The following is a 27,785-nucleotide window of genomic DNA, read 5'->3' on the forward strand; positions in this document are numbered from 1 at the left end:
TTTTTTTTTTAAAAAACCTTCATTTTATTGAGTTTCTTCAATGAAGATAAACTTCTGGTCCAGCAACTGACAGGCTTCACTGTATTTCTGAACAATTGTTTAAACAATCTCCCTGTATATTCTCTTAAATTAATGGGAAATTGTGATCACAGTGTGTGCAAGATAACACCATAGTTTGTAATTATGTGGTCATCTATTAAGTAACAACAAGGTTTATTGCAGTAGCATCACTTCAGTTGACTGGTAATGGTAAAAAGATTATACATTAACATCAAGGCTGTAAATATTTAACCAACTTACACCCTAAGCACATTCATATTTAATAAGATTTCCGTTTGGGCTCATTGCAGAGAATAGGACTGAAAATAATGATGGTCGTTTAGCACCAGTGCCATTTTCAAGATATTGTTTTGGTAAACAAAGTGGTTCTAGTTGGGCAGTGGCTCTTTAGAGAGCTAATTTAAGGTGAATAAATGAGGATCTAGTAAACACAGTACAATGAAATCCCAAAGTTACCTGTTCGGGAAAACCAAGCGCCAATATTGTGCATCTATAGGGAAGGAAAAGCAGTTGATAAATTGCTTGGCACAGGATATGTGCTAGTACTTTTAGGATGGACAGGTGCCCATCATCTTCACCTTGGAGGGACTGCCTGTGGGCTTCTCTCTGCTTGCATAGCAGGACACTTGGGACTCGGCTGGGTTATATGGTCTCAGATTACCACTATTAGTCAGGTAGTTCTTTAAATAAACTTCGTCAGTACACGGTCTTCTAATCTGAAGATTCTAATTGATCTTGTTCCTGTAACGAACTATTAACCACACAGAATTAGATATGGTAAGTATACTTTTCATCTTGACTGAATTTATGCTAAAAAGCTAATGTTTTATTTTTATTTTTGTGTAGAAAAGCTAATGAGAACGTTGTCTCTAGATCAGACTGCTGGAAGGCAGATCTGGGCAATGCCTATGTTCTTGAATTGCCTGTGGGTTTTCTTGGCATGTTAGAACAGACAAAACTCAGAATATCTTATATCTGCTACATTAGGTTTGAACATTCTGTTCTTCAGTGGAGAGCTTTTCATTAAAGATTAATTTATAATGGCAAAGTCTTCACAAGCTTTTTCTTCCTACCAAATAAAACATTAACTACACATTCACTAATAAACTTTAACCCCTCTCTTGATAACATTTATACCACCATGAAAGCTAGATTCCTTTCCTTTGAGTATTTGGTCGATGAAACATTTTATTGACTGGAGATTTTTAAACTGATTACGAGCTCTAGCATTTAAAGCCATTGAACCGAGAGTATGTCGGCTGTGACCAGGAAACTATTACTCCAGTCATAATGTCGAACATTAGAAATTATTGCATTGTGTTTGGATTTCAACCAAAAGATGACCATCAGCTGAACCTAGCAAAGGAGCTCATGAAAACTTGTATAGTGTAGTTATAATACATAGGTGCGTTTTCTTTTTATTCATTCATGGGACGTGGGCGTCGGTGGCAAGGCCAGCATTTATTGCCCATCCCTAGTTGCCCTTGAGAAGGTGGTGGTAAGCCACCTTCTTGAACCGCTGCAGAGGGAGTGCCAGGATTTTGACCCAGCGACCTACTTCCAAGTCAGGATGGTGTGTAACTTGGAGGTGGTGGTGTTCCCTTGCACCTGCTGCCCTTGTCCTTGTCTTTCCAGGTGGAAGAGGTCGCAGGTTTGGGAGGTGCTGCCGAAGAAGCCTTGGCAAGTTGTTGCAGTGCATCTTGTAGATGGTACACACTGCAGCCATGGTACACCAGTGGTGGAGGGAGTGATGATTCTGTGAGCATGACTATGTCAGGCTGTTGCTTGACTAGTCTGTGGGACAGCTCTCCCAATTTTGGCACAAGTCCCCAGATGTTGGTGAGGAGGACTTTTCAGGGTCGACTGGGCTAGGTCTGTAGCCAGTGCCGAGGTCAATGCCAGGTGGTCTGTCCGGTTTTATTTTTATTGTTTTTCATAGCGTTTTTTTTACAACTGAGTGGCTTGCTAGGCCATTTCAGAGGGTGTGGGTCTGGAGTCACATATAGGCCAGACCGGGTAAGGACGGCAGATTTCCTTTCCCTAAAGGACATTAGTAAACCAGATGGATTTTTACCACAATCCGATAGTTTCATGGTTACTATTACAGATACTAGCTTTTTATTCCAGATTTATTTAATTAACTGAATTGAAATTCCCCTGCTGCCGTGGTGGGATTTGAACTCACGTCTCTGGATCATTAGTCCAGGCCTCTGGATTACTAGCCCAGTGACATTACCACTATGCTATCGTTCCCTGTTTTAAATATACATACCTTTATAGCCTTAAAATCTGATTTAAATATTAGATTTTGCTTTCTATCTGTGCAAAATCTCTTATGCAGTTTTGAATCTTATAATTTCAGGTGTAAATGCTTTATTAAATTTCTTTTAGGAGGAAGAGTTGCCTTTGTTGCTGTGTTACGACATTGGAAATGTCTTCCTGAAGGTTTCCTCTGGTTGGTATTTCTAGTGTTTTAATGCTACTTTATACTGCTCAGTGTAATGGCAACCCTCTGATGATTAATCTATTCATCAGCAGAGATGCATACTTGGGTTTGTAGAGTTTATCCACGTTTTCTGCACCTCCCAGTTAATGAAGTGCGAATGAAATGCGTGAATTTTGCAAAGTGCTTTCAAACCACTCCATTTTACACTATCACACAAAGTCAAAATCTACCCCCATGTATTTAAAATTTCTATTTTAATGTCTGCCACCTCTTTAGTGCTTAAAAAAATTAAAGTTTAAAATTTGAAATTCAGTATCAGAGCTTGTAAACAATCTTTGCCCTGGTCCACACACATCCTGTGGCCAAGAAGCCAGGCTGCCAATCTACTCTCAGACTTCTGCCAGCACTGCTCGGTGAGGACCACGAGGAGACAGCAGCCTGGAGGCGACTCTCCTTCAAATAATTCCCTCCGTCTGTGTGGGAGGTGTCTGATGCCTGCTCAGTGTCTCCCATACAGTGCAGTCTCAGCATGGGACTCAGACAAGTGTCACCCACTGCAAGGGGCACCACATAGAGCTTCAAAGCCCAACCCTGCCAGCAGTAAACATCTCCATCCTTTATAAAATTAGCAGCTGTGCATAAAGAAATTTATTTTTAATATTATATTTCAATCTACTGTTCACAAAAATTGAGGGGCATTCAATGCAAGGCGGACATTGCACAACTAGATAAGAACGACTCTATAAACAACAAGCTAGAACACAATGGGGGGAGTCTAGCGAAGCCCTTATGATCCTCTTGTGGCCTCTGATGGTTTAAGACCAGTGTAACTAATACTTGTCAATAGAAACATTACATTTTTAATATATATATATATGTATTTTTTTTACATTCCTGACATTCGAGATCATCTTTGTGATGGTCTAACACTAACACAGATGCTAACACTTTTATTAGCCTAAATTATAGACAGTGGCAGACTGAAGCACGGTCATAATAAGTCTGCTTGGCTTGACTGCAAATCTGTGCAGTTGTAACTGACCCCAAAGAGCAGCCAGTTGGACTACAAGTAGTGAACTCCAATGTTGAATGCCAATTTCCATGGGATTTCAGAAAACCTGTAAGGCTTGCAAGATGGGATCGGGAGTTAAAGCTGCCCAAGTAATCAGTTTTTTGAGGGGGGGGGGGGTTCTGGAAAACAAGCATTTCCACAAAGAAAGTGGGAAAACAAAGAAGTAGCTCATGTAATGAACTGTCTCGCTTTGTTCAGGGATTATATGGCAACTAAAGTCCCCAGGCTGAAGTCTGAAATATGGGGACCCTGTTGACAATAGACTAAAGGTTGCTCTGGAACACAAGCTGCAGTGCAAGAAACCCAGCACTTCTGATACCTTTAAAGCAAGATTGCTAAAATTGAAACCTCAAAAAATATCATTCCTGACATCAGAGGGAGTGACAGGTGGAAGGCCACTTGAATATTTTTTAATGCAGCGTGTTGTGATGATCTAGAATGCACTGCCTGAAAGGGCGGTGGAAGCAGATTCAATCGTAACTTTCAAAAGGGAATTGAAAATACACTTGAAGAGGAAAGATTTGCAGGGCTATGGGGAAAGAGCGGACGAGTGGGACTAATTGGAGAGCTCTTTCAAAGAGCTGGCACAGGCACAGTGGGCCAAATGGCATCTCTCTGTGCTGTATAATTCTATGATTGGATGTCAAACACCCAGACTGATTTGATTTTCTGTATATTTGGTGCTATCCTATCAACCTTTTCATTTATTGGGACAGATAGAATGCTCCCCCTTGGGTGTGATTTAGGGGTAAAATGCAGGGGCATCATGTACTACGGGATTATTGGAGGCCGCTCTTAGTTTATTGACGCTGTTGGCCTGTGAAGACATCTTGGGGAGTTTATAGCAGGGACAAGTCAGTGTTCTGATGTGCAGTTTGGCAAAGTTTAGTGGCAGACACATAAAAATCTTGAATCAGAGAACAGGAAAGTGGAAGATTTTATGTGAAACAGGCAGCAGGAAAGATGCATAAAACTGTAAAATTGCTGTTAACAGGGACTCTCGACAAGCTTCTTGCCGTGAAAGTGTGAATTGGTTAAATTCTGTGACAGTAGAAGACAATTAACGTATTAACTCAGCGCAAGTAATGTAATAAGTATTGAAGAGTAAATCTAGACGGTAACTTAGTCGATACTGTTGTGAGCATCTTCCAAGTTGCCAGGAGTGAGCTTCCTACATGCTCTCCGGTAAGCAACTTATTGGGCTCAGGTAACCCGGTGCAGCAGAGAATAAAGAAGGCAAGTTTCAGTCCATGGGAAGTGCAGTCCGCTTACAGAAACTCAGCATGGGTTTAGACGAGAAGGCCGGGCATGGCCTGTTCCGCAGTGACGGCCTTTAAGAAGCATATGGAGAGGGCCTATCTATCTTACTGAGCGTGACACGAAGCAATGGCCCAGAAATTCGGGTCGGGGGCTTCCCGCGGGTGCAAGCCTCCGACCTGCACTTACCTAGCGCGCCGGCCGTTGAGCTGTGGGACCGCGTGGGATTCCGATCCTGGGCCTCCTCCAACTGCCAGCGCGTAGTGCTTGCGTATCCCAGGGGCGCAGTTAGTTCGATGCGTCTCCTGGGATCACATGGGCCATGGAGAGCCAATGGTAGCAGGGAACGCTTCATTCATAAATTTGACAGGAAGAGCTGTCCAACCTATAAATACTATAAGCCCCAAAACATCACTAAAACTTCAAATACATTTTTTTTAATCACATTTTTAAAATAACTATAAATTACATAAAATAACTATTTTAAACAATAATTTAAATTTTTGAAAAAATTAATTACATTTTCTAACGGGGCTAAAAATAAACTTACCTTTCTTTAAAGTATTTAAAAATAATAAACCTCTGGAAAAAATGTTTTAATTTTAATTAATTCACCACTTACCTTGTTAAAAGCAGGCCTTGTGCCTGCTTTTTAAAAGTGTAACTCCTGGAGACTTCCCCTCCCGGAGAAACCTGCAAAAAAAACGTAAGTTCCATGCGCATGCGCTGCCTCTCCAGCGTACGCGTTTGACCTCTGAACCCCTTCCTTTAAGGGAACGGAAGTTTCGGTTTCCCGCGCATGTGCAGTGCATGCACGAAACCGGCACTTCCATTGGGCCTACGGGTGAGTATCCCGTGTGTACTCACCCGTGGAGACCCGATTTTCTGGGCCATTGTATCATAAACAAAGTTCCCTCGAAGCTGTGCGTGGCCGTGCACCAATCGGGAACGTACCGCACAGGCCGCTCACAAGCTATTCCCTCCAAGATACCGCGTGTGCGCGGCAAACTTAAAGGTACCGCGCGCAAAAAATTTAGAGGTAACATTGATCATAAACCTGAACCAGAACAAAGACATTATAGTCCTGGCTCTTCAAGATTCTGTCCACCTACTCAGATGAATATTAAAAAATACAGTGGACCTCGTCTCTAGCACTCCTGGTGCAGAGCTTTACATGTTGGGCATGCGTATCAGGAATTTGGAAGCACATCTATTTATTATTTCTAGTGGACAGAAAATCGTAGGGGGCCACGTAAAAGGTAAACAGCCCAAATTTTTGATCTACATCTCTGGTGGGCGCAGCTCTGTACCTAGAGTGCTAAAGATGGACTCTAGTTGGTTCTGGAGAGGTGAGCTAAAATGGGTCAAAGCACTTTGTTCATCTGAATCTGGTGTTAGATCTTGAAAATAGATATCAACGGATGAGGCAAAAACAATGCACATCTCTCACACAAACCCTCCTGCTCATGACTTTAAAACTTTAACGGCATCTAAGATACAGAAGTTTTATTTAAAATGCACAAGATAGACGCTCCCCTTACTGTAGGAATTGCTTTTATTACTTAGCAAATCAGTATTGCATTTCTGTATCTCTTGACAACTAGCATAACAGAAAAACTAAGGGGGGTAAAAAATCAATGTTACAGCCTATATTGATTTGTAAGTAAATGAGAACACAGAGGAATAGGAAACAACTATTAAATCTCTTCATAAATGAGCTCCCACACACTAAAGCCACTATCATCAAGACTTGGAAGAAGCTTTCAATCAAAGTTCAGCAACTCCTTTCATATTATGGCAACTGTTATATTTGTGCCCAAGAGCTCCACGCCTTATCCTGACACATTTGCCATTTTCAGTCCACTAGTGCGGGCAAGGCAGCTGAATTTATACTGTATAATAATTTATGCATCAGGCAATCACATCACAGGGACAGGGTGAAGTCAACATTGCGAACTCGAACGGATTTTAATTGTTAATTCATTTAAAAGGGATATTTTAAAGACCAAGTAAAAATGGCGTCTGGCATACTGGAGCTGACAACAATGCCATGAAAGACAAAGTGAACAGAGGCAAGGACGGATAACTATCTAATCACGATAGACCTGGAACAATGTTCCTTTCACACTTGTCAATTATCTCAGTTGCCATTTATTTATCCAGCTACAGAGTATATAAAACCATTCTAATGAGATTCACAAACCCCCAATTTACTGATCAAGGCTTGGAGGTGCTCGTCGATGAGAGTCAAAAGAAAGAGTTGGCATTTACACGGCACCTCATCATAACCCTCGGAAACATCCCAAAACAATTACATCCAATGAATTACAATTAGTTTTGGTGAACCATTTTTGCACACAGCAAAATCTCACCGACAGTAATGAAATGAATGACTAGTTAATCTACTTTTGGTTGTGTTAGTTAAGGCAAGAATGTTTGCCAAAAACACTGAGAGAACCTCTTCCTCTTCAAACCATACAATGGGATTTTAGACCATGATCCTGCACAGGTGGATATTAAAGTAACTCGGAGGCCAGAATTCTCCTTGGAACAGAGAAAGTTAAGAGGTGACCTAATAGAGGTTTTCAAGATGATGAGAGGTTTAGATAGTCGATAGAGAAAAATTATTGGAGGGAGTGCAGCGAAGATTCACCAGGCTGATACCTGGGATGGCAGGAATGACGTATGAGGAGAGATTGTGTCGATTGGGCTTATACTCACTGGAGTTTAGAAGATTGAGAGGGGATCTCATCGAAACCTATAAAATTCTGTCAGGCCTGGACAGACTAGATGCAGGAAGGATATTTCTGATGTCCGGGGAGTCCAGAACCAGGGGTCATAGTCTAAGGATAAGGGGTAAGCCATTTAGGACTGAAATGAGGAGGAATTTCTTCACCCAGAGAGTGGTGAACCTGTGGAATTCTCTGCCACAGAGGGCGGTGGAGGCCAGTTCATTAAATATATTCAAGAAAGAGTTGGATATATTTCTTAAGGCTAAAGGGATCAAGGGATATGGGGAGAAGGCAGGGACAGGGTACTGAATTTGGATGATCAGCTATGATCTCATTGAATGGCGGAACAGGCTCGAAGGGCCGAATGGCCTACTCCTGCTCCTATCTTCTATGTTTCTATTTATTCCCTCTGGCGAGTGGGTCAATACCAGCGATCATAGATTTAAAATCATTGGCAAAAGATCTAGAGGGGCGATGAGGAGAATTGTTTTCACTCAGAAAGTTGTCGGGATCTGGAACACTCTACCTGACGAGGTGGTGGAAGCTGATTCCATAAATAATTTGTAAAGGGAGATGGGCAGGTACCTGAGGATGAGGGTTACGGACAAAACGTCATGGAACTAAGCACGACTGCTCTTCCAAAGAGCCGGCACAGGCACGATGGGCTGAATGACCTCCTTCTGTGCTGTAAGTTTCCAGGATTCTGATTCTCTGAATTCTACCAACCAAACCACGCTGATATTTTAGAAAGAGATAACAATCTTTTTGGCGTCCTGGGCATGGCGATACAGAACAGAGCAGGTAAACTCAGGGTCCAATAGTGTGAGGAGCTGGATGAAGGTTCAGAAGAATTTTCATGGCATGAAAGGGGCCATTATTAGTAAGAAAGAACTTACATTTATATAGCAACCTTTCACATCCCAAAGTGCTTTTTCAGCCGATGAAGTACTTTTGAAGTGTCGTCACTGTTGTGATGGAGGCAGGCACATGGCAACGTCTCACTAGCAGCAATCAGGTAACTGACCAGGTAATCTGTTTTTGGTCAAGGGCTAAATGTTGGGGAGGATACCAGGAGAATTCCCATGCTCTATTTTAACTAGTGCCAATAAGATCTTTTGCTGAGGGGGCAGAGAGGGCCTGCAGTTTAACATCACATCTAAAAGCCAACAGCTTGACAGTGCAGCATTCAGCCTAGATTATGTGCTCAAATCTCGAGCGTGGGGCTTGAACCGACTATCAACTGACTCAGAGCAGGAGTTCTACCACTGAACCAAGGCTGGTGTCACGGTAAAGCAAGTCACAGCTATGGATATATGGGTTATTAAAAGGGCTACTTTTTACTGACATTAACAACAACAACTTGTATTTATATAGCACCTTTAACGTAGTAAAACGCCCCAAGGCGCTGCACAGGAGCATTTTAAGACAAAAAATTTGACACCGATCCACATAAGAATAAATTAGGGCAGGTGACCAAAAGCTTGGTCAAAGAGGTAGGCTTTAAGGAGTGTCTTAAAGGAGGAAAGAAAGGTAGCGAGGCAGACAGGTTTAGGCAGGGAATTCCAGAGCTTAGGGACGAGGCAACAGAAGGCACGGCCACCAAAGTTTGAGCGATTATCATCAGGGATCCTCATTCAATTAAGTCAATTAAGGAATGAATGCCTGTGCCAAATTACCTTCTGTTAATAAGGAGATGAAGGACATGTGTGATTTTGATGTTTAAGGGCTAATGCTTACTCATACCAAACAATGAAAGCATCTCAAACTGCCAAATCACTTTACAAAACAAGCTCCTAATTGGAAGGGGTGGGGTGAGGGGGTGGGTTTGATTTGCAACTTGCTGCCCCTCCGCCCCTCCACCCCCGTTTCTCACCTAAAAAAACGGACTTTACCAATTGAATATTGTGCGGACACCTCAGCCATTGATACCCAGTCCTCCCTGATGCAATTTTCAAGCAGGCCTTACATGGGGCCAGCACCCTTACTGCCTGAAAGAGGCAAGAGGCTGCTTAAATATACAAATCAGGATCGTACGCTGGTTGTAGAACACGGATTACAATTGTCAGGAACAAAGGGGCAGAGTAGGCACCGTGCTCGCTCTGCCCAGTTATACCAGGCGGCACCGAGTGGCCTAAATAGCGGTCTGCTCCTCCCAGGGGCCACTGGGGCCGCTCACGATATGGCTCAAGTAACCTAATTTGTTGGGCTAGGAAGAGCAGGAGCAGGACCACAGAAAACTCCAGCCCCCTGCCAGCCCGTCTGAGGGAAGAGACGTGGATAGCCTCCCCCCCCACCTGCCGGCTGGGCTGAGCATGGGAGGTGGATGATGTCCTGCCCTCCCACAACCGGCGAACTGCGGCAGGGTGCCCGCTTTGCGCTCGCAGTTGTCGGCGGCTTGTCAGCCTCACACCGGCAACAATGGGCAGGCGGGCGGGCGGCATGGCTTCTCCGCTGTGGAAGTCGAAGATCACCCGCATGCAACAGGTGGCAGTGCTTCCCAGGAGAAACAATTAACCCAATACAGTAAACTCTTGTTTAAATGGCACTTAATCATCCGGAATACTTTAATAACCAGCAAAATAGATAACCGGTAATCTTGCCGAATCCATCCAGCACTCGTTTTGCTGAGTCCGAGTCTCCCGCGGTGGCCGAGTTAGTCAGTGGTTTTTATTTTTGTTTGTGTTAAAAATTGCCTTGGTAGGTATACCTCTCTGTTATCCAGAATTTTTCATCAACCAGCACCATCCTGGTCCCATAGGATACGAAAGAGTTTACTGTATGTGAAAACAGAATTGTTCCATTAATAAGGAGATTCAAAGGCATTCGGTCAGATGAACTTGAATGGATGTGCAGAGGAAGCAGTACGTACTATATTTGTCAATTCTTCCAGGATGTCTACCATATCCTACATCAATGTGTTGATACACTAATTCACAAATGGTTAATAGTTGATGTCAGGACAACAAAATCACGCGGTTAAGTCTATTTATATACTTTTGATTTCTCCTCTGCTCTTTTCACTGAACCAATTAGCCTTCAGCTGCAGAGTAGTAGTCAACAGAGCACCACGCCCAATTTAAGCAAGCACCACTAGTTTCAGACACCTCACAAAGCATATATAGTGACGTGCATGAGGAAGCACAGGGCACTGGGGGTGAGGGGACAGAAAAGGTGAGGTGATAAGGGGTGAATAAGTGGAGGATGGAGGCCCAGCAATTACCTTTCTGACTTGCATCAGAATTCAGATCTTTAGGGGCCTGTTTTCCAAACAGAGGATGTTAAACAACACATAAGCAAAGCTGAGCGGGCATTTGCCTGTGTGCATTCCATGGCGCCTTGGGAAGTTTCACTACATTAAAGGTGCTATGTAAATGCAAGTTGTTGTTGCCCCAGTCACAGCCTGTGGGGAGCAGCCACAAACCACTAAATAAGGAAAAATTCAGCTAACTCATACCCTGACTACTGTTTGATGCTCAGAAAGATTATTGGGGCTCATGAGCATGTATCCTACAACAGTGGCGTACGTGAAGATGCGCAAGATCAGCTAGCTGGCACTCATGTCAGTGGCACTGTACAAGAGAATGCAGGTGGCACATCCGAGAACACTGAGGCCCCCCCTTGTGCTTCAAGTAAACAGCTCCCCAGGCACTGATGCCGGTATATCAGAGGAAGTTACACGTGCAGTTAGGCATTGCGACAAATCCAATATGGCCGGTCAGTTAGCTGAGGGGCTAACCACCACTGTTTCTCCTTCAGCTGGGGGAGTACGTAGGAGTAGGGCACCTGGAGAAGGGGGCAAGAATTTTATGACTCAAAGGTGCACCAGAAAAGCAGACTTAGAGCATATGCCTTCAGGCGCCACGTCCAATGACAGACAATAAAATTGTGCTAATTTTAATATGTATTGTGGTCTTTCACGCTGCAAAAAAAAAGGGTCAGTTCTTTCAAAGTAAAGCCAAGTGAATATCTTCAGCTCTCTGAACATAATCAGTTCGTGCAGCCTCTTAGGCACACTCCTCAAACTCTGGCTGCACCGAGCTAGCTGGCAATGGCTACTGCACCTAGTCTGTGGGGATGGAATATCCTCTACACTATTCACTTGTGTCAATGCTACACTGATACCTCCAAATCCTTGCCCTTAGTTCCAATCTTCCTTACCATCATTAATAGTCACAGAAAATGCTGGAAAAACTCAGCAGGCCAGGCAACATCCGTGGAGAGAAATTAGAGTCAACGTTTCGGGTCAAAACCCTTTATCAAGACTTGATATTTCGTTATCTGTTGTTATTTCGGATTTCCAGCATCTGCAGTATTTTGCTATCATTAATAGTCAATTGGGGAGAGGGAGGGAGAATCCTACACGTGTTCTTTATTCCTTCACAAAACACGAGATCAATCTAAAAGCCTGTGTAACTCACAAAGAACTACATTAATTATTCACTTCAAATGTTTGGCAGAATGAATAGTTTTATAAAGAAATAGCTTCTTCAGATTAGCAATCGGCAGTGGCAAGACCTGAAGGCCTGACTATAAATCCTTTCGTTACTGCCTATTACAAAGGTTCTAAATCACTCAGACCTCAGCTGTGTATGTTTGAAATCCTTGGTTTCTGTAAAGTTTTAGGCTTCTATTAAGCATCTCCTGCTGCAGCTGCATCACAATCTGAGCTAACTGCATTGTCTTTGCACTGGAAAAGAAATATTCATACGCCCGTCAGATACAATTTGTACAACTAACCCAACATTTTGCACAACGTTCCCAGAATGGGCCTTGAACGGTCATGAGTTGTTTCCTAATTTCTACACACCCATTTTTAGACTGGGAGACAGACTCTGAACAACAGTTAAAATGGACGGAAAGACCATCGCCACATTTTACCATTCTCTCTCACCTGTCTATCTAAGTCATAACTAACTTTTCCTTAAACTTAGCACCTAGAGGATAATATGGCCCTAATCTTTCTGACATTCTAAAGTTCATCATTAATTCTTTCAACACCATAAGTTTATGCAATAAATGGCACTTGCATTTTGATTAAGCGCCTCAACCCATGACCTCAAGAATTAATCAGCATGGAGCTGCTCATGTGCCTCGTACATTGCTGACAATTTGGCATTATGACATAATTAAATGGCATTCTGCTGCATTAAATGTGATCTATAATGCCAACAAATAGCTGCTGACACCCGCAACGTGCGTACAAAACTTTGTCAAAGCCTGGTACGAGTCATTCATTTTCCAACAGTTAAATGCTGGCCTGGCCAGCGACGCCCACATCCCGTGAACAAATTTTAAAAAAGCTTTTCGCTGTTGTTGATGTGGAAGAATTACCATACATTACTAGCTACAATTGTCAACTAGTGATAGTAGAAAATTACTAGCCGCAGCCATTAGATTCAGGGAACTCTTCACATCCTATTTACTATTTATGTTATAGTTAAGAAAATGTACAACCTTTCATTTTACTAACATTTTTTCTCTCCTTTAAATGCTGCAGAAAAATGTATTTCATAATATCTAAGCAGTTTATTGGGTTATCAAACAATAATATCGCTCTCTAATGTGTGTGTGTATATTTATATATATAAAAAATACTCTGTTCGTTGCTTGTCATTTCTAGCTGAAGAATTATAGTTATGGTGCCCTCTACCTGCTGATTGAGGGATTGTGTTGCATGAACTGGTGCAAATTTACTTTGTGAAAATATTGGTGCAGAATGCCAATTGTAACAAGCAGGAAAACAAATACAGTATCGAAACGTCAACTCAAATTTCCCGAGCTTCCGGTCGCCTGTCATTTTAATTCAACGCTCCATTCCCACTCGGACCTCACCGTCCTTGGCCTCTTGCATTGTTCCACGGAAGCTAAACGTAAACTCGAGGAACAGCACCTCATCTTCCGATTAGGCACTCTGCAGCCTTCCGGACTCAATATCGAGTTCAACAATTTCAGATCATAACCTCGGCCCCTATTTCATTTGTTCTTGTAATTTTTCCACTCCTTCCCCCCCCCCCTTTCCTTTTGTTTCACTCTCACACCTGGCAGCTATCCCTTGCCCTGCCAGTACACTTTACACCCAATCTCAGCCTATTACCATCTTGTCTAGCTTCTAATACCTTTTATTGTCTCTTTTTTACTTCTTTTGTTTCTTTTGTCCGATCGCAGCCCTGCCTCCAATCTATCTTTTCTTTCCAGTTTTGAAGAAGGGTTCGACCTGAAACGTCAACTCAAATTTCTGTCCACGGATGTTGCCTGACCTGCTGAGTTTTTCCAGCATTTTCTGTTGTTATTTCAGATTTCCAGCATCTGCAGTATTTTGCTATCGTACAGTATCAGCTGTGGCTCAGTTGGTAGCATGCTCACCTCTGAGTCAGAAGGTTGTGGGTTCATAGTCCCACTCCAGGGACTTGAGCACATAATAAATCTCGGCTGACACTCCAGTGCGGCACTGTCGGAGGTGCTGGTTTTTAGGATGAGACTTTAAACCGAGGCCCCGTCTGCTCTTTCAGGTGGATGTAAAAGATCCCGCGGCACTATTTCGAAGAAGAACAGGGGAGTTATCCCCGGTGTCCTGGCCAATATTTATCCCTCAACCAACATAACAAAAACAGATGATCTGGTCATTATCACATTGCTGTTTGTGGGAACTTGCTGTGCGCAAATTGCCGTGTTTCCCACATTACAACAGTGACTCCACTTCAAAAGTACTTCATTGGCTGTAAAGACGTCCGGTGGTCATGAAAGGCGCTATATAAATGCAAGTCTTTCTTTTTTCTTTTACTGTCTTATTTAAATTAATTTCAGACTATTATTGTGTTTAAATCCCTCCAATGCTTTGCCCTTCCCTAGCTCTGTAAGCTCCTCCAGCCCTACAACCCTCCGAGATCTCTGTGTTCCTCCAATTCTAGCCTCTTGTGCATTCCCGATTTCCTTCGCCCCACCACTAGCAGCTGTACCTTTAGCTGTCTAGGCCCAGCTTTGGAATTCCCTCCCTAAATTCTCTCTGCTTCTCTTCTCTCTCCCCCTTTCAGACGCTGCTTAAAATCTACCTCTTTGACCAAGCTTTTGGTCACCTGTCCCAATAGCTTCTTATGTGGCTCAGTGTTAAATTTTGTCTGATAACGCTCCTGGGACGTTTTACTACATTCAAGACACTATATAAATGCAAATCTTTGTTGTTTCATTCATAAAACTTAATTCACTGGGAGTTGGTTCACATGGGCATTGGTTAAAGTGCATTGCTTGGTGTGGTGCTGAATAACATAGATCAGGAAGGTTCAATCCTTGGTTAGAACTGGGTTAGCCCATGAGTGCGACAATTGGCCTCAGTGCCATTGGAGTGAGGAGAAAAATCAATGAGAATTCTTGATCAGTACCGAAAGACCTCTCTCCCTCCTCTGGAAGGTAAGATGATGTTGCATGAAGATAGGATTGGTATTGTCTGAGATTACTGCTCTTGGGAATATAGGAACATAGGTACAGGAGGAGGCCATTCAGCCCCTCGAGCCTGTTCCACCATTCAATGAGATCATGACTGGTCTGTGACCTAGCTCCATATCACTTAACAACTTAACAACAGAGGCATAGTGGTTAGCACTGTTGCCTCACAGCGCCAGAGACCCGGGTTCGAATCCGGCCTCGGGTGACTGTCTGTGTGGAGTTTGCACATTCTCCCCGTGTTTGCGTGGGTTTTCTCCGGGTGCTCCGGTTTCCTCCCACAGTCCAAAGATGTGCGGGTTAGGTTGATTGGCTATGATAAATTGACCCTTAGTGTTAGGGGGATTAAATACGTGGGGATAGGGTGGGATATGTGTTGGTGTAGGGGTTACGGGGATCGGGTGGGATATGTGTCGGTGCAGGCTCGATGGGCCGAAATGGCCTCTTTCTGCACTGTGGGGTTTCTGTGATTCTGTGAACTTTGCTTAACAAAAATCCATCAATCTCAGATTTAAAATTAACAATATACTGCTGGAAGAGAGTTCCAAACTTCTAACACCCTTTGCGTGTAGAAGTGTTTCCTGACTTCACTCCTGAGAGGCCTGGCTCTAACTTTTAAACTATGTCCCCTAATCCTAGATTTCCCAACCAGTGGAACTAGTTTCTCACTATCTACCTTATTAGTTCCCCTTAATATCTCGAAAACTTAGATCAAATCAACCCTTAATCTTCTAAATGTTAGGGAATATTACCCTAGTTTGTGTAATCTCTCCTCGTAATTTAACCCTTGGAGTCCAGGTATCATTCTGGTAAACCTACGCTGCACTCCCTCCAAGGCCAATATAACCTTCCTAAGGTGTGGTGCCCAGAACTGCTCACCGTACTCCAGGTGTGGTCTAACCAGGGTTTTGTACAGCTGCAGCATAACTGCTACCCCCTTGTATTCTAGTCCTCTCGATATAAAGGCCAGCATTCCATTAGCCTTTTTGATTATTTTTTGTACCTGTTCATTTTAATGATCTGTGTACCTGGACCCTCAAGTCTCTTTGGACCTCCGCTTTTCACTACAGGAAACTCTCTTTTAACCGGCAAAATGCAGGAGTAGGTTCAGGTAAGTTTTACCATATATTAGTGGCCGTGTAACCGGGGTTCCTGGATCTGTGGCCGTGTAACCGGGGTTCCTGTACCCGTGCAACAGGGACTCCTGGATCTGTGGCCGTGTAACCGGGACTCCTGCACAAGTGCCGTGTAACCGGGGCTCCTGCACCTGTGGCCGTGTACGGGGCTCTCGTACCTTGATAAAGTATACCTCTGTAATCCGGACTTTTTGATCAACCGACACCACGCCGGTCCCGTCGGTGCCGGATAAAAAAGAGTTTCCTGTATTTAGAAAGTACTCTGGTCTATCCTTTTTAGGTCCAAAGTGGATGACCTCACACTTGCCTATATTGAAATCCATTTGCCAGTTTTGCCCATTCACTTAATCTATTAATATCTCTTTGTAATTTTATGCTTCCATCTAAACTGCTTACAATGCTGCCTGGCTTTGTGTCATTGGCGAACTTTGATATGTGGCTCTCTATCCCATCATCTAAGTCGTTAATAAATAGTGAATAGTTGAGGCCCCAGCACAGATCCCTGTGGGACATCACTAGTCACATCCTGCCAATTAGTGTACCTGCCCATTATCCCTACTCTCTGCCTCCTGCCACTCAGCCAATCCCCGAACCAGGTCAATAATTTGCTCTAAAATCCATGAGCTTCAACTTTAGCTAACAGTCTCTTATGAGAGACTTCATTGAATGCCTTTTGGAAGTCCATATAAATAATATACATAGACATTCCCCTGTCCACTACTTTAGTCACCTCTTCAAAAAAATCAATCAGGTTCGTCAGGCCTTTACAAATCCATGCTGGCTCTCTGATCAGTGGAAAATTTTCAAGGTGCTCAGTCACTTCATCCTTAATAATAGACTCTAGTAATTTCTCAACAACAGATGTTAGGCTAACAATTCCTTGGTTTCCCTCTCTCACCACAGCTCGACACCATCCAGGACAAAGCAGCCCGCTTGATTGGCACCCCATCCACCACCTTAAACATTCACTCCCTCCACCACCGGCGCACCGTGGCTGCAGTGTGTACCATCTACAAGATGCACTGCAGCACCTCCCAAACCCACGACCTCTTCCACCTAGAAGGACAAGGGCAGCAGGCGCATGGGAACACCACCACCTCCAAGTTCCCCTCCAAGTCACACACCATCCTGACTTGGAAATATATCGGCCGTTCCTTCATCATCGCTGGGTCAAAATCCTGGAACTCCCTCCCTAACAGCACTGTGGGAGTACCTTCACCACACGGACTGCAGCGGTTCAAGGCGGCGGCTCACCACCACCTTCTCAAGGGCAACTAGGGATGGGCAATAAATGCTGGCCCTACCAGCGATGCCCACATCCCATAAACGAATTTTTTTTTAAATCCATGGCTTTTTTTTGGGCAAGTAGGGCTCTTGCCCAATAGGGGTATAAACTGGTTCTGTATCACCTTAAATTCTTTTTTGTACACCTCCCACTGTCGTTTTACCCTTTAATAGATTTGCCCAGTTTACGGTGGACAGTCTTTGTCTCATCTTGAAGTCGGCCGTACCTAAATCTAGAAGCTTGCTCCCACCCTCCTGTATAAATAGCCTGCTGACAGTTCTGGACTCATACATGAAGAATGGTTACTTGGTGAGAAATTGGAAGCACCTTGGAAGGCAAAATATGTATATAAAGATGCTAGCCTTGGCTCAGTAGTGGCACTCTCACCTCGGTGTCAGAGGTTTGTTGGTTCGAGTCCCACTCCAGAGATTTAAGCGTGTAATTTGATACTTGAGTGCAGTATTGAGGGGCTGCTGCACTGCCAGGGGTGATGTCTTTCAGATGAGATGTTAAACTCTGGCACTACTTGCCCTCTCAGGTGGATGCAAAAGATCCCATGGCACTATTTGAAGAAGAGCAGGGGAGTTTTCCCCCCAGTGTCCTGGCCAATATTTATCCCTCAACCAAAACCGCTAAAAAAAAACAATTATCTGCTCATTAATCTCATTTCTCTCTGCGGTACCCTGCTGTGTGCACATTGGCTGCCTTACCGCTGGCTTGATCCTGGGAGCAGGTGAGGAAGAAATTTGCTGGGCTCGGGAAGGTTGCCACGGTAACTTTTGCTGCCTCTGATCTTGCCTTTCTTTCCCCAGAATCAGTAGATCGAGCCATCTGGATACTCCACAATCTTACCTACGCAAAAGCTCAAGGATATTTCCCTCAGCTAACACCCACAGCTGGCAGACGAGGTGCGGCTTTAAGATGCAAATAGCTGCAGTAGTGAAACCCAAGGACATCACAAAATGAAGGATGAAACTGCTGGGTCAACATTCAGCTACTTAATGCAACCACCAATTAGATTCAAGCCTTCAAGAACTGGAACCAACATGCCTAAATACGTCTATCATCCAGCGTCCATTTTATATGGGCGCCAAGACCCCATTATGGGACAAGGACCTCAAAAAAAAGAACAAGCCTAGCACCTACCTGGGATAGGCACACCCCTGCTATGCACAACAGGCCCCAGTGCATGATAATATGAGCCTCCTGTGGCCTATGCATATCAGTGCATCAGCTACAAACATTGCACTTCACCCCCACCCCCACAAACCCCAGCATTGGGTATAGGTGGTTAATGGATCTGAGCAGGTGTGCAACCATGGTAGCTGCAAACCCGCAGGGAACTCAAAACCAGTAAGTTCAAAAACACACTGCATGCTTGTCTGTTGGGGATCCTGGGCTTCTCCAGTTTTACATAAGGGGAAATCTCTGCGGCTTTGTATACCTGTTCACCTCTGGATTTATGACCTGATTCACATGTCCCAGCTTGTGAATGAAATAAACTCATAAATCTCAATTCTCTTGTTTATCAGCAGGGATCCCGAGACACAAGCAATACAAGTGGGAGTACAGTAATACTAAATTTGGTGGCTTTAGGCTGGAAAAAAATAGAATTTGGTATCCCGAGAGTCATCCTGAGTAATGCAATTCCTGTGACAGATCTATGTAGATAGAAATCAACAGTTAAGGACAATCCACAAAATTACTTTAAAAATAAAGTTACTGAACTCATTGTTTTTGAAGACACCCGTCATTTAACTTCTAGAAACATAGAAGATAGGAGCAGGATTAGGCCATTTGGCCCCTCGAGCCTGCTCCGCCATTCAATGCGATCATGGCTGATCATCCAAATTCAGTACCCGGTCCCTGCTTTCTCCCCATACCCCTTGATCCCTTTAGATTTAAGAACATAAGAAATAGGAGCAGGAGTAGGCCAATCGGCCCCTCGAGCCTGCTCCGCCATTCAATAAGATCATGGCTGATCTGATCCTAACCGCCAATCCACTATCACAGAACCATCTCCTGAATCTAACAGAATTAGACACACGAAATAGGAGCAGGATCAGGCTACACGGCCCCTGGGCCCGCTCCGCTACCCACAGGGCCATGACCGATCCGAACCTAGACTCATGTCCAAATTCCTGCCCGCTCCCCGTAACCTTTAATTCCCTTTACTTCTAGGAAACTGTCTATTTCTGTTTTAAATTTATGTAATGATGTAGCTTCTACAGCTTTTTGGGGCAGCATATTCCATGGACCTACCACCCTCTGAGTGAAGTAGTTCCTCCTCATCTCAGTTTTGAAAGAGCAGCCCCTTATTCTAAGACTATGCCCCCTAGTTCTAGTTTCACCCATCATCGGGAACATCTTCCCCGCATCCACCCGATCCAACCCCTTCACAATCTTATATGTTTCAATAAGATCGCCTCTCATTCTTCTGAACTCCAATGAGTAGAGTCCCAATCTACTCAACCTCTCCTCATATGTCCATCCCCTCATCCCCGGGATTAACCAAGTGAACCTTCTTTGTACTGACTCGAGAGCAAGTATGTCCTTTCTTAAGTATGGACACCAAAACTGTACGCAGTATTCCAGGTGCGGTCTCACCAATACCTTGTACAACTGAAGCAATACCTCCCTATTTTTATATTCTATCCCCCTAGCAATGAAAGCCAACATTCCATTGGCCTTCTTAATCACTTGCTGCACCTGCATACTAACCTTTTGAGTTTCGTGCACCAGGACCCCCAGATCCCTTTGTACTTCAGTACTTTCCAGTTTCTTGCCATTAAGATAATAACTTGCTCTACGATTTTTCCTGCCAAAGTGCATAACCTCACACTTTCCAGTATTGTATTCCATCTGCCAAATCTCTGCCCACTTACTTAGCCTGTCTATGTCCCCTTGCAGGTTTTTTATGTCCTCCTCACTCACTACTTTCCCTCCCATCTTAGTATCATCTGCAAACTTTGATATGTTACACTCGGTCCCCTCCTCCAAATCGTTAATATAGATTGTAAAGAGTTGGGGACCCAGCACTGACCCCTGCGGAACACCACTAGTTACTGATTGCCAGTCTGAGAATGAACCATTTATCCCAACTCTCTGCCTTCTGTTAGATAGCCAATCCTCTATCCATGCCAGAATATTACCCCCAATCCCGTGATTTTTTATCTTAAGCAATAATCTTTTGTGTGGCTCCTTCTTGAATATATTTAATGTATTGGCCTCTACTGCCTTCTGTGGTAGAGAATTCCACAGGTTCACCACTCTCTGGGTGAAGAAATTCCTCCTCATTTCTGTCCTAAATGGCCTACCCCTTATCCTTAGACTGTGACCCCTGGTTCTGGACTCCCCGACGATAGGGTACATCCTTCCTGCATCTAGTCTGTCCAGTCCTGTCAGAATTTTATAAGTTTCAATGAGATCCCCTCTCATTCTTCTAAACTCCAGCGAGTACAAGCCCAATCGACCCAATCTCTCCTCATACGTCATTCCTGCCATCCCAGGTATCAGCCTGGTGAATCTTCGCTGAACTCCTTCCATGGCAAGAACATCCTTCCTCAGATAAGACGACCAAAACTGCACACAATACTCAAGATGTGGTCTCACCAAGGCCCTGTACAACTGCAGCAAGACGTCCTTATTCCTGTACTCAAACCCTCTCGCTACGAAGGCCAACATACCATTTGCCTTCTTAACCGCCTTCTCTTCCCTTTTTCCAGAGACCTAAATGCTTTGTGCTTCAAAACTCTGGGCATTTTAATGGTGCGATTTCAAATCTGCACCAATTCACTTTGCCAGTGGTAAGTATAAGGAAAGGGTTAAGTAGACTGCTTTGAAGTCTCTTTATATTGTAGTAATATTAACTTTTAGTTTTTGCCTGTTAAGTGAGTTTTAAAAGTGTAATCATAAGACAGGCTTGCTTTATTTTATTAATAATGAATGCAGAAGGGCAACGGTCAGTTTGGACATTGGACCTAATTAAAAGACATTCCAGTAATTAGTTGATAAGTTCGGATTCACCTGCGAATACACCATCCTTTTCAGGTGGGGAAAAGTTAAAACCAAAAAGTTATTGCAGAGACATGGGACAGCACAAAATGTTGACTTCAGCCTTGAAAAATAAAGATCTGCCTGAGTCAGGTTAGGGAGTATGGTCTGTGTGCTGCAAAGACATGACGTCTTGCTGCAGGTGTACAAGGCCTTGGTGAGACCACACCTTGAGTATTGTGTGCAGTTTTGGTCACCTTATCTGAGGAAGGATGTTCTTACCATGGAGGGAGTGCAGAGCGAAGATTCACCAGACTGATACCTGGGATGGCAGGAATGACGTATGAGGAGAGATTGGGTCGATTGGGCTTATATTCGCTAGAGTTTAGATGAATGAGAGGGGATCTCATTGAAACTTATAAAATTCTAACCGGACTAGACAGACTAGATGCAGGAAGGATGTTCCCGATGGCGGGGGGAGTCCAGACACAGGGGTCATAGTCTAAGGATAAGGGGTAGACCATTTAGGACTGAGATGAGGAGGAATTTCTTCACCCAGAGAGTGGTGAACCTGGGAATTCTCTACCACAGAAGGCAGATGAGGCCAATTCATTAAATATATTCAAGAAGGAGTTAGATATATTTCTTAAGGCTAAAGGGATCAAGGGATATGGGGAGAAAGCAGGGACAGGGTACTGAATTTGGATGATCAGCCATGATCTCATTAAATGGCGGAGCAGGCTCGAAGGGCCGAATGGCCTACTCCTGCTCCTATCTTCTATGTTTCTATGACAATCAAATCAGCGTTGAACAAGGTGATGCCCTGGGACCTGCGAACGGTCACGTAGCAGAGTCAGGGGCGGGATGCTGGGTGGGGGGGGGGGGGGGGGGGGGAAGGCTTAAAAAATTCTCTAAATGTTTTTCTTTTGTGCGCACCACCTTTAAATTTGCTGCGCGACCACACACGCGTGGTATCTCAGAGGGAACAGCTTCTGAGCGGCACCTTCCCGATTGCTGCGTGGGCAGCTTGGAGGGAACACTGGGTACAGGGAGACATCAAGGTGTAAAAGGGAGCAAATTCACAGAAGGCATCAAAAAAAAATTAAAGATGCACTCTATGTCTAGTCGATTTGGAAGGGGGGTTTTAATGGAATAAAATAGTTGGTGTATCTCAACAGTTGGCAGGATTCTTTCAGACTTGACCGTCACAATATTGAATGATGCGTAAATATTTTTAAAGGAAATGCATCCATACAAATTTCTATATATTCCTAAATGTTGTAAAATATACACTAATTCTCAGTCCATCTCCATTTAAGGTTTTAAACTTAAAAACCGTTGGTTAGAGGCAGATATTCTGTGCAGAAAATTCCCTTAAAAGAGAAAGGCAGTTTAGAGTTTCAATCCAGTGATATGAATCAGTGGTGGAATTCATTTCTAAAAAAATTAACATGGGCAGTTGATAGCGTTTTATTTAGACACCTGGTTGAGGAACTGCTACAGCCGGAAAGGTTTCAGTCTGACCTCGTGAAAAAGGAAACACTTTCCACAATTATGTTGTTATTTTGGCAGCACCAGAATCAAGAGAATTATATAAAAGCTCGCACTGCTTCGATCAAAAATTTACAGCAACCTCTGGATTTTTATTTAGGACAAAACAGATTTGTGCTAACTAGTCACTAAAAAGTGAAAAGAAAGAATTTGCATTTATATAGAGCCTTTCACAACCCCAGGATATCCCAAAGCACTTTACAGTCAAAGAAATCCTTCTGAAGTTGTAATGTAGGGAAATGCAGCAGCCAATTTGCATGCAGCAAGGTCCCACAAACAGCAATGAGATAAAAAAAAAAGTTAAGTTAGTTAAGGGATAAATATTGACCAGGACATCAGAATTGCCCTGCTCTTCAAGTAATGCCATGCAATCTTTTACATCCAAACCTTAGTATAACAGCTCATCTGAAAGACAGCACCTACGACAGTGCAGTAACTCCCTCAGTAGTGCACTGAAGTATCAGCCCAAGATTATGTGCTCAAATATTTGGAGTCACACGTGTAGGGGTTTGCAAAATTCCCCTATTTTCCCTGAAGATTGAAAAATATTGATCCACATCGTGGATGAAGAATCATGTGTTTTGAATTGCCTCTGGGTAGGACAGTGTTTTTAAAACATACCCAGAATCGTGAAAAGCTGCGTTGGGCAGAGCAGCAGTTGGGCAACATCAGAATCTAAGACATTACATTTTATTAAAAATGGTACCTCTGAGTTTCGAACTGCGTATATTTCAAAGAAGTTTGAAAATGGCCGTCAGAAAGCATGGCCAAGAGGCTTAAAAGAGCAACTAGCAGCTTGGAGTATGTCTGTGTGGGAGGATCTAGCAGTGGCTGTGAGAAAGACCTGCCAATCAAAGGGAGGTTCCCTTCTAAGAAACTGCAGGATGTTTATTTACTTAAGAGATTAGCCCACTTGAGACTAACCGCAGAACAATCGCCTCTATTTATACAGAAATCCAAACCCATTCAAAGCACTCACAATGAGGCACATTGAAACTGTGGAAAGGACTCTTTGATATGCAACAGTTTAGGAATGGATGGGCTTGAATCACCCATCATTCTGAACAATAGGGCACTTGGATTCCCTTTTGTTTTAGCCCAGGTGAGCTCCGGATGTGGGCGGGAACGTTTTGGCCCCACAGTGCAGACACATTAACCCATTCCAACCACTTTGAATCAGCCAATCACAGCGTTTTTCTTGTATACTGGAACTTTGGGCGCGAATTTTGCAAACAGCAAAACAGCAGGAGCTCACAAGGTATAAAGATAGCTCCTGAAAAGCTATCTCTCTCATACTTCGCTGGACCACAGGTGAGCAGGTTTTCTGACTCCTCAGCAAGGCAACCTAGTCAGGAGTTGGGGGGGGGGGGGTGGTGATTTAAGGGGATATTGCTAAGATTGTTAAATTAACATTGTAGCCACTTACCCCTCGTTTTTGCCGTCTGCCTTCCCGTTAAGCATTTTACTGTAATTACTGTGTTCGTGTGGTATCGTTTCTTTTAGTTAATAAAGCTTGATTTCTCTCTCATCCAGACCATTTGTCTGTTTGATATCATTAATTATAAACCCTCCAGTCAGAACTGGAAGGTGGGGTAGCAATTCGAAACCGCTGTTTGAATTGGTTTACAGTGTAGCAGCAAAGGCTGCTGACCAGGTGAATTACCGTAAACCAGGTAAAAGATTGGAATTGGTCAGAGTGCAGGCAAAGGCTGCTGACCAGGTGAATTACCTTAAACCAGTTAAGAGATGCCCCCCCTACACACGCTATAACTACAATTTTTCCCCCTCGCTCAACATACATAAATGATTTCCAGCATCCGCAGTATTTTGCATTTGTTTACATAAATGTATACCCTTTACTTTGAAATCATATTTGCTGTTTATAGTGCCTACATCTATATCAAATACACTTTTCTATTATATTTGTCTTGTGATTCATCTGCGCAGTCATCTCTGAACTTCACCCCTTTCCTCCAATCATCTGGTTTTCTCATAACGGTAGCATTTGCAAATTTGAGCCATTCTATTTTTAATAACTTCAACAATATCATTTTTTTGTTTTTGTTTTTAAACTTCCACAATAGCCTAATGGATAAAGATACTGACTAGTAAAACACTAGATCACACAGATGAAAAATTCCTAGGTTTGATTCTATGCTGAGTTAGCCCATTCTCAGCTGGGGTAGCTGCAGTTGGCTTCAACACCTGGATTCCTACTGCCAGTTGATGTCCAGGGACTTGTTGGAAAATGTGTTGGACAAGTTGGGTTTAACTGTAATATCCTCCTGAGTCAAGTACTTGCCAATACTCCTGGTTTAGGGTCACAAATAAGGAACAGACAATTTGGCAAAGTACCAGGGGCCAGCACCCCGGGCACCCTCATCCTGCGTGAGTTGGCAGAGGTGAGAAAACTAAGCATTGAACAGCTGGATCCCCAAGGCGGATCTAGGTGTTCGGTTGGTCACAGCTGCCAAATTATCATTGACTATTTAGCTGGATTGCTGCTTCTGCTATCCGAAGAGGTTTCACTTCAGGCAAAATAGTCTCTTGTGAAGCAACTTCTTATATGCTTTATGAAAGTCAACACATACAATATTTACATTACAATCAATCATTTACTGTACTAATCCATTACATACTCAAATAATGGGTTGCCTTTCATAAACCCAGGCAACACTTGGAATTATTGCCAATACCTTAATTAATGTTTAGAATAAGACACCAATATTTTAAATTCCTTTGCATGTCAAGCTGGTAGGCCTACTCTCAGGATTGTGCTTCTGACTGTTCTTAAAAACTGGAACATTAACTATTTTACAATCTGTTGGTACTATTCCTCTATTTCAAGAGCTGCATAATTTTCCAATTGTTGCTCCCCTACTTCTGTTCTTATCATTTTGAAATATTCTTGGATGCAATCTGCTCCAATTTTAAAAATTCATATATATATTTTCACATACATATTGCCTGCTATACTATGTCATGAGTTTGATCAACGATGTAAATTTAAATTTACTTAATGCGTGGACCCAAATATAGCAAAACTGAATGGACAGCAAAAATTTCTAGATTACAGTAGTTCAGCCAATTTTAAACAGAATTTCTTCCATGTTATGATGGACACTCACTCACTTGAGCACCAGTCCTTATAAATTTTTACTATTCATGGCAGTTGATCTTCTCCAGCTCAGTTGACTCAGCCTCACTGAGCTAGACCTCAATTCTTGGTCCATAGGAGCACCACGTAGGGATTGGAGCCCAGTGAGACCACAAAACACATTTCTGTCTAATTTTGTAGCAAGAGACTAATGAACAAATGATAAAATCATTAATAATCACAACACAAGTAAAATGTGAGGTGTGTATGTTGCAATGATATATAAAAATGTAAAGCTTTACTGACCCCGCTATACAGAAAAGCCACAACTCCAAGCCTCGCCAGGTCAAAGAGGAAGATTTTTGTATGAGGAGCACTATAACTGGACTCCACACACCGGTTATGGAGGGGAGACGATTATCCAGGATCCCAATTCTTGATCGCTATCCGGTGACCACAGCTGAGAAGTGCACTGCGTGCTCATCAGCTTCAGTTGTGGCGCTCCCCAAAATAACCTGCCGTACATGACGAATGGCCACTTGGTCCAATGGGCAGCTGGCATCCACTGAACCCCATCTCAGCATACGTTACCGCCTGCACAACGGAGAAGAAATTGTTTGGGGGTGGGAAGCAATATATATTTTTTTTTATATAAAGTAAATACTGCAACATCCCACCCACTCTCAAGTATTGATGTTAGCCACAATTTCAGTAAATAAAGAGCAACACCTTTTAAATTAACTCTACAATTTTTTGACCAGATCAAATAGAGGTAAATATTTCATCTATTTCAAATGTGAAAAAGAAACTTTTTTTGTGTGTTAGCAATTTTTGCATTATTTTAAAATACCAGCTAACATAAAGCTCATCGCACCTAGGGTACTGAGTGGCAGATATTAGATAGAGAGGTATTAAGGACAAGCTGTGCTAGATGAACCCTGTTGAAACACAGCCACAGCAATTTAGATTACGTAATAATGCAAGTGTTGGAGCCAGCATCTAGTCTTGTCATCCATTTGGTGCTAATACCCATCAATACAGCAATGTGTTCTAAATATGTGAAAAGATATGACCATTTTAAGAACATAACAGAAGAGCATTCAGCCCCTCGAGCCTGCTGTCATTCAATTAGATCATGCCTGATATGCACCTCCACTCAATTTTTCTACCTTTGCTCCATATCCCTTGATATCCTTACCTAACAAAAATCTATTTATCTCAATCTTGAAAGCTCCTACTGTCCTAGTATCTACAGCCTTTTTTTTTTGGGGGGGGGGGGGGGGGGAAAAGAGTTGGGGGCATGCAGGGGAGGAAAGAGGGCAAGAGTTCCAGATTTCTACTATACTTTGTGAAAAAGTGCTTCCCGATTTCACTCCTGAAGTTGCTCAGCTCGAATTTTAAGATCATGTCCGCTTGTTCTTGATTCCCTCACCAGAGGAAGTAATTTCTCCGTATCTACCCTATCAAATCCTTTTAACATTTTAAATACCTCGGTCAAATCATCCCTAAATCTTCTATATTAAAAGGGAATATGAGCATCATTCTGGTGACTCAGCAGCACGCCCAATCCAAGGCAAATATATCCTTCCTGAGGAGGGGTGCCCAAAGTTGAATACAGTACTCCAGATGGGGTCTAACGAAGGCTCTATACAACTAAAGTATAACTTCCTTCCCATTGTATTCCAGCCCCCCTTGAGAGTTAACAGCCAACATTCCATT

At 43.1% G+C, this 27,785-nt stretch overlaps 1 long non-coding RNA gene across 1 annotated transcript; it reads right to left on the minus strand.

The window, feature by feature from the left end:
* Positions 1-27,362, minus strand: LOC147122341 (uncharacterized). Its single transcript, XR_015077736.1, has 2 exons — positions 26,373-27,362; positions 1-10,341 (listed from the first exon to the last, which is right to left on the minus strand). It is a non-coding gene; the product is annotated as an uncharacterized LOC147122341 (long non-coding RNA).
* Between the last annotated feature and the right edge of the window lie 423 nt (positions 27,363-27,785).

This window comes from Somniosus microcephalus, chromosome 3 (genome assembly GCF_052327205.1).
Source record: "Somniosus microcephalus isolate GS21.2 chromosome 3, FLI_Smic_1.0, whole genome shotgun sequence".
Taxonomy (NCBI): domain Eukaryota; kingdom Metazoa; phylum Chordata; class Chondrichthyes; order Squaliformes; family Somniosidae; genus Somniosus; species Somniosus microcephalus.